Source organism: Cynara cardunculus, unplaced genomic scaffold (assembly GCF_001531365.2).
Source record: "Cynara cardunculus var. scolymus isolate 2C unplaced genomic scaffold, CcrdV1 Un_Scaffold_3995, whole genome shotgun sequence".
Taxonomy (NCBI): domain Eukaryota; kingdom Viridiplantae; phylum Streptophyta; class Magnoliopsida; order Asterales; family Asteraceae; genus Cynara; species Cynara cardunculus.
The window spans coordinates 25,929-33,306 of record NW_020201707.1 but is presented as its reverse complement, the minus strand read 5'-3'; the positions used below and the strand labels follow the sequence as shown (position 1 = coordinate 33,306).

The following is a 7,378-nucleotide window of genomic DNA, read 5'->3' as shown; positions in this document are numbered from 1 at the left end:
TTCCTTTTGAAAATAATATAAGTGTTTCATTTGCATCACTTAAAAAGATTCCTGAAAAGAGTAATAGGGACACATGTCTATGAGTTCCAATGTTTCTCTTACATTCACTAACAATCTATAAGTCATTGAACATGCTTTCAGTTTCAGTTTCTCTTTTTATACTTTTTCTTAAATTTGTAACTTAAGAAAACTTACTAAGTAAAAACTAACTCACTGAAAAAGATCCCAAAACAGTTAAAAGGGACATGTACTTTATATGTAACTTTTTCTTACTGCTATTTGATAAGGAAACTTTCTTTATGTTGCTTTGTTATCATCAGATAGGGGGAGATTGTTGATCCGCTCTCTCAATGATTTGATGATAATACCTTTTACTTTATACGAAGTATTATTGTTTCTGTCTTTCAGTTCCAGCGATCATCACTAAGTCTGTTCAGTGATCGCTGAGATGTGTAATGTAAATCCATCAGTGATAGTGATACTTCAAGAAAACAAAATTCACACCAAAGAACCTTCAGTGAAAGTCGAAGACTGAAACTGAAGATTAGAGACTAGCACGTTCGTGATCTGAAGCGACATTCAATAATTACAACCTGGTCAACATATGTGTGAAGGCTGCCCAAGCCTCATCGAATGCTGAAGAGACCTTTAGGGTTATTCCAGCATTTAGCGATCAAATGAAGCTTGTTGTGCAATATTGTTTTGTCTTGTCCTTCCACACATAAAGGACAAACCCATACCCTTTTGATAAGTGTTAATTTATTAACCTTATTACATCATTTTCTTAACCATTTTCACTTGTTTTATTTGCCCATTACTGTCTTAATTGAGTCTTTTTATGTCTTCTTCATATATTTGTGGTAATATATCATATCTAATGTTAATTCCCTGTTTATGCAGGTTTTTGATGATTTTTGGGCCAAATCCTGCAGCAGTGCTGTAGGAGTATGTGTGGCAGAGTCCTATAGCACATGTCCGTGAGCTGCACCTTTTGCCTGGGCCGAAAATTCTTGGGCTGCTCCCTTGAAGTTGTTGGGTCAATGGCCTTGGGTCTGGTCAAAGCCCATTTTTGAAGCACCTTTTGTCCTATTAGGTGGCTCCCATTGTGCAAACTTCCTTAGCCTATGAATAGAGGCTTAAGGCTTTGTTTTAAATATATCTCTTACTTGTTTTTACACCTCTTACTTGCTTATTCTCAAATTTTTGAGTTATAAACATTTACTCTCTAGATTATTACTTTCGATATTTATGCTTTCGGTTTTCTTGCTTCCAACCAAGAACCAATTTTTGTGAAGTGTGATTTCGTTCTCAAGTTTAATACAAGTGCTCGTATTTAATCTTCATCTCATTCCTGTTTTTATTTCTAAGTTACGATACGTTTTCTGACTTTTGCTACAATTTACGAATTAGTCGATCTCTGTTTCTTTACATTGGATTTCATCCTTTGTGGCTCACGACTAATTTACGTAGACTAAATAATCTGTTCTTAAGACTTCGCAAGTAACTTTTCGGTCTTTGTAACAAAACTTGTGTTGCAAGTTTTGTTACTTGTCTTGCAAGTTTCTTCAAAGTCAACTTCTCTTTTCAAGGTTTTCATTTGTCACATCTTCATCCCATCAAGTAATACTTTACATCATGTCATAGATTAATTTTAATTAATAACATTTAGTTATTAGTAATTTAATTTCAGTCGTTTACATTTCAGTCTTTATATTTCAATCTTTTACATTTCAGTCTTGACTTTTCTACATTTTACTTTACTACAATTTACCTTCAGTCATTTACATTTTTGTAATTTAATTTCCAGCAATTTACTTTCAATCATTTATATTTCTATCATTTACTTTCTAGTACTTTAAATTCCAGTATTTTCATTTATTGTAATTAATTTATATAATTTACTTTTCCCAATTTACTTTTCCGTAACAATTATTTATTTTTCAGTCCTTACATTCTTCGAGAGAAGAAACCAAGGGATGATGGGATAAACGCATTAGCTTGGGGTGTAACGGGAAATTAAGACCAAAGCCGATGTGAAAGTACAAAGGTGTCTTATTAGCATTATAGTCTACTATTTGTTTCAGGTGCTTAATATTTCATTTGAGGATTACATTAAAATTAATTGACAACTAATTTTGTGTATAAAAATGTATTGACTTTCAAAACCTGAGGTAATAGGAGAAGGCTATAAATAGTTTTAGTATCTGACAAATGCTATACTCCTACGGTGTAGGATGGTAACACTGTGTTATGCTAGGATTCACGATGTCTAACATAAATGAGATTGTATCGATAGCACGTTGACCGATGTGTGCTCTTGGGAGGCCGTCTGACCCGATAGTTGATACTGTGACAGTTATATAAAATCATTTATTGATTTTAGATAATTGTGACAGGAATGCTATGTCACCTTTTCGCTGAATCATTTGTTTAGTGTCTTAATCAACCTTTGCACCTTGTGCTACTTTTTAAGATTTATATTTTCTTAGTTGTTAATCAAATCACCCAATTATAGATAAATCAAATCCCTCGTTTCGCCATCTGAAACTCGTTTTTATACATTGGACTTTTGAAATAACTTTACACGTTATCTCTGTGGGAACGATATTTGCTACTTTACCATTATTACTTGTTACGAGACGACAGTAGTTCAAGGTGTATACTTGCACCGAGTTCTATTTTTATGTTGAAATCTAAGATTGAATAAACCGATGAGCAAGTTTTTGGCGCCGCTGCCGGGGATAGCACGCTGAAGTTTTTCTTTTTAAAGTAAAGTTTATAAAGGTTAGTTTTTCTACCATCTTTTGTGAATTTTTTCCATTTGATCCGGATATTGAACAAACTTTCAGACAACGAAGAAGAGTGCAAAGAGCTCTTCGAGCTTTAAACTCTGAAAGAATGGCTGAAAATGTGATTATTGACAGAGAAGGTATAATTAGAAATGAACCAAATATTCCACATAAGGATGAGCCTCAAAACATCTTTCGTCTTGCAAATGCTAAAAATGGTGTCATTATGGCATACGCTATTCCTAATTTAACTCAACTACACACAGGAATATGTAAGTCTACCATTGGTGCCACCCATTTTTCACTTAAACCATTGATGTTTCAAATGCTTCATACAAATGGCTAGTACGCTGGTTTATCTTCTGAATATCCTCATTCTCATCTACATTCTTTTATGGAAATCGCAGACTCTTTTCTTATCCCTGATGTTTTAGACGATGCTCTGAGACTAAAACTTTTTCCATTTTCAGTAAGGCATCGAGCAAGAGCATGGTACAATTCTTTGCAACCAGACTCTGTGACTACATGGAATGAAATGGCAKAAAAGTTTTTGAAAAAGTATTTTCCACCCACGAGGAATGCTAAGTCCAGGAATGAAATCTATACTTTTAGACAACTGGATGATGAAGCAGTTCCTGATGCATGAGAAAGGTATAAAGAGCTGTTGAGAAAATGCCCTCACCATGACATTCTGTACTATATACAGCTAGAGACATTTTATAATGGCTTAAATGTCGTTGCAAGACAAATGCTTGATGCTACTGCAGGCGGAGCTTTCATAGCTTGCATCTACAATGAAGGTTTTGACATACTTAAAAAGATTTCTAACAATAACGGACAATGGTTTGACCCACGTGCAATGCCACTGAAGAAAACAGCTGGAATAAATGAGGTAGATGCTGTCTCAGCATTAACATCTCAGATCACTAAGCTAATTTTAAATCTAACATCTAGCCCACAAGTGCAATTTGATACTAATACCTTTAATCCTAATGTTCAATCAGTGCAATGCGTGTACTATGGTGAAGGTCACTCTTTTGAGCATTGTCCTGGAAATCCTGTGCATGTAAATTTTGTCAACAAGACTGGACCATTTTCGCAGACTTATAATCCCGGATGGCGAAATCATCCAAATTTTTCTTGGCATAGTCCAGCTTTTAATCCACCAATGCAAAATCCTCAAGGACAGTCCAATTTTCAACAACAAGGCCAATTTAATTTTCACTCGCAAGCGCATCAAGGCACTCATAATAATCAACATGCTAATTTTCAGAATCATCAGTCTTCTTTCCAAAGCAATCCCAAACAGCAAGCTGAATCATCTACTTCTTTGGAAGTAATGATGAAGGGTTTTATAACCCAAACTCAAGCTTCAATTAAAAATCTCGAGACTCAAATGGGATAAATGGCTTTGGATATAAGAAAAAGACCAGTAGGTTCTCTACATAGTGATACAGAGATACCTCAAAGGGAAGGAAAGGAGCATGTTAAGGTTGTTACWTTAAGGAGTGGAAAAAGTTATTTAGAAAATACCCAAAAAGAACAAAAGAACTAACCAAAGCAGAGATTGAAAAAAAAAAGTGTAGAACAAGATTCTGTTACCTCTGTACCATATTTTGTGACAACCATTCATGCGAACTATTCAGAGAGTACTAGTGAGCCTCAACCCGTAGTCAGACCCATAGATAGTACGGCCATTCCAGAAAGATCAGATTTCCCACTGTTATTTCCTGATGAACCCAAGACAACTCAGATTCCCAAAGAAAGTGTTGTAGTGAATGTGTCACAATCTGGTGACAGTCCCACAATAAATGACCAGACCAGTCCTACAATCCGTGATAGAACTGAATCAGAACCTATTATGAGACCAGTTTCGAAACCCATTCCATAACCAACTCTTCAAAAGACTACTTCTCCTATTGTAGTCACTCCTTATATTCCTTATCCCCAAAGATTAAGGAATCAAAAGGAAGAATTACAATTTAAAAAGTTTCTTAATGTTTTTAAACAGTTGCACACATACCCTTGGTTGAAGCCATTGAGCAGATGCCAAGTTATGCAAAGTTTTTAAAAGACATTTTGACTAAAAAGAAAAAGTTGACTAAATATGAGACTGTAGCTCTGACTGAAGGGTGCAGTGCTTTGTTGTCCAGTAAAATCCCTCCTAAGATGAAATATCCTGTAAGTTTTACAATCCCTTGTTCAATTGGAGGAAAAGAGATAGGAAAAACTCTATGTGACTTAGGTGCTAGTATAAACCTTATGCCTTTATCTGTCTTCAATACCCTAGGCATAGGTGAAGCTAGACCTACAACTGTAACTCTTCAGTTAGCTGATAAGTCCATAGCCTATCCTAGAGGAAAAATTGTGGATGTCCTAGTTCAGGTTGATAAATTTATTTTCCCAGCTGATTTTATCATCATTGACTTTGAAGCCGACAAAGACATTCCCATAATTTTAGGGAGACCTTTCCTAGCTACTAGCAGAACCTTGATAGATGTATAGAAGGGAGAATTAACCATGAGAGTCCAAGACGAACAAGTGACTTGTAATGTTTTTAATTCCCTTAGGTACCCGGAAGAAAGAGAAGAATGTTCTACTTTGAGTCTGATAGAAACCTGGTGTCAAGAGAAAAGTTTGGGGGAAATCTTAGGTTTATCTGAGACTGATAGGGATGAAGAGGAAGATTTTGAGGAACTAGAAACACCACAAGAATCTGTTGCTTTTGAAATTTTATAAACTGTGGATAGGAAGATTCTTGTTCCTTCCTTAGACGTTGTTCCAGATTTAGAGTTAAAACAACTTCCCTCACATTTGAAGTATGCCTTTTAGGAGATTCAGGGAAGTTGCCAGTCATTATTTCATCATTATTAAAAGCTGACCAAGAAAAAAAGTTGGTTGACATGTTGAAACTTCATACCAAGGCCATAGGATGGACCATTGCTGACCTCAAAGGAATAAATCCCACCATTTGTCAACATAAAATTATTTTAGAAGACAAAAGTTTCACCTCCATTGAGCCTCAAAGAAGGCTAAATCCTGTCATGAAGGAGGTTGTCAAAAAGGAGATTTTAAAATGGCTTGATGCTGGCATAATTTATCCTATTGCTAGTAGTACTTGTGTCAGTCCTGTGCAATGTGTACCCAAAAAGGGTGGAGTCACTGTTGTACCAAATGAGAAGAATGAACTTATACCTACTAGAACAGTAACTGGTTGGAGGATATGTATGGACTATAGAAGGCTYAATAAAGCCACTCAAAAAGACCATTTTCCATTACCCTTCATAGACCAAATGTTAGATAGACTAGCAGGAAAAGAGTTTTATTGTTTCTTAGATGGCTACTCCGGTTATAATCAGATTGCCACAGCACCGGATGATCAGGATAAAACTACTTTCACATGTCCATATGGAACTTTGCTTTTAGAAGAATGCCTTTTGGACTTTGTAATGCCCCTGCCACTTTCTAAAGGTGTATGATGTCTATTTTCTCAGATATGTTAGAACACTCCATGGAAATTTTCATGGATGCTTTTTCAGTTTATGGGACATCATATGACTTATGTTTGCAAAACCTTGAAAAAAGTCTTAAAAGATGTGAAGAAACAGATTTGGTTTTGAACTGGGAAAAGTGTCACTTTATGGTAAAAGAAGGCATACTATTAGGGCATTTAATTTTCAAAAGAGGCATTGAAGTTGATAAAGCAAAGTTATAGGTAAAAGGGATAAGAAGTTTTTTAGAACATGCAGGTTTTTATAGGAGGTTCATTAAAGATTTTTCAAAAATATCAAAACCTCTTTGTTTATTATTACAGCATGACCATGTTTTCAATTTTAATGAAGATTGTAGAAAAGCTTTCAACATTTTAAAAGAACCATTGGTCACTGCTCCTGTGCTAATAACACCTGATTGGTCCAAACCCTTTGAAATAATGAGTGATGCTAGTGACTGGGCAGTTGGAGCAGTGTTAGGTCAAAAGAGAGAAAAGATTTTTCATCTTGTTTATTATGCAAGCAAAACTCTTAATGATGTTCAAATCAATTACACCACTACTGAAAAGGAATTATTAGTTGTGGTCTTTGCATTTGAAAAATTCAGATCATACTTGATGGGAACCAAGGTAATTGTTCATATTTATCATGCTGCCATCAAGTACCTTATTTCTAAAAAAGATGCAAAGCCTAGGTTAATAAGGTGGGTCTTGCTTCTGCAAGAGTTTGATTTGGAGATCATTGATAGAAAATGTGTGGATAATCAAGTGGCTGACCATCTGTCAAGATTGGAAAAACAAGACAAACTAGTACAAAGTAGTGACATCTGTGAAGTATTTCCAGATGAAAGAATTTTGGTTCTTAATCATACTACAGTGCCTTGGTTTGCTGATCTTGTTAATTATTTAGCTTGTGGGATTATTCCCAAGGAATTTAATAAGTATCAAAGAAAGAAGCTCATCTATGATTCAAAGAAATATTTATGGGATGACCCTTTCTTGTTTAAAATTTGTGCAGATCAGGTTATCAGAAAATGCATCCCAAAAGAAGAAGTGACATAAGTTTTGTAGCATTGCCATGCAGGACCTTGTGGAGGAC

General features: G+C 35.2%; 1 non-coding gene across 1 annotated transcript; it reads right to left on the bottom strand.

Moving 5' to 3' along the window:
• Positions 1-3,372: 3,372 nt before the first annotated feature.
• On the bottom strand, positions 3,373-3,479 carry LOC112503858. Its single transcript, XR_003068097.1, has one exon. It is a non-coding gene; the product is annotated as a small nucleolar RNA R71 (small nucleolar RNA).
• Positions 3,480-7,378: the final 3,899 nt, after the last annotated feature.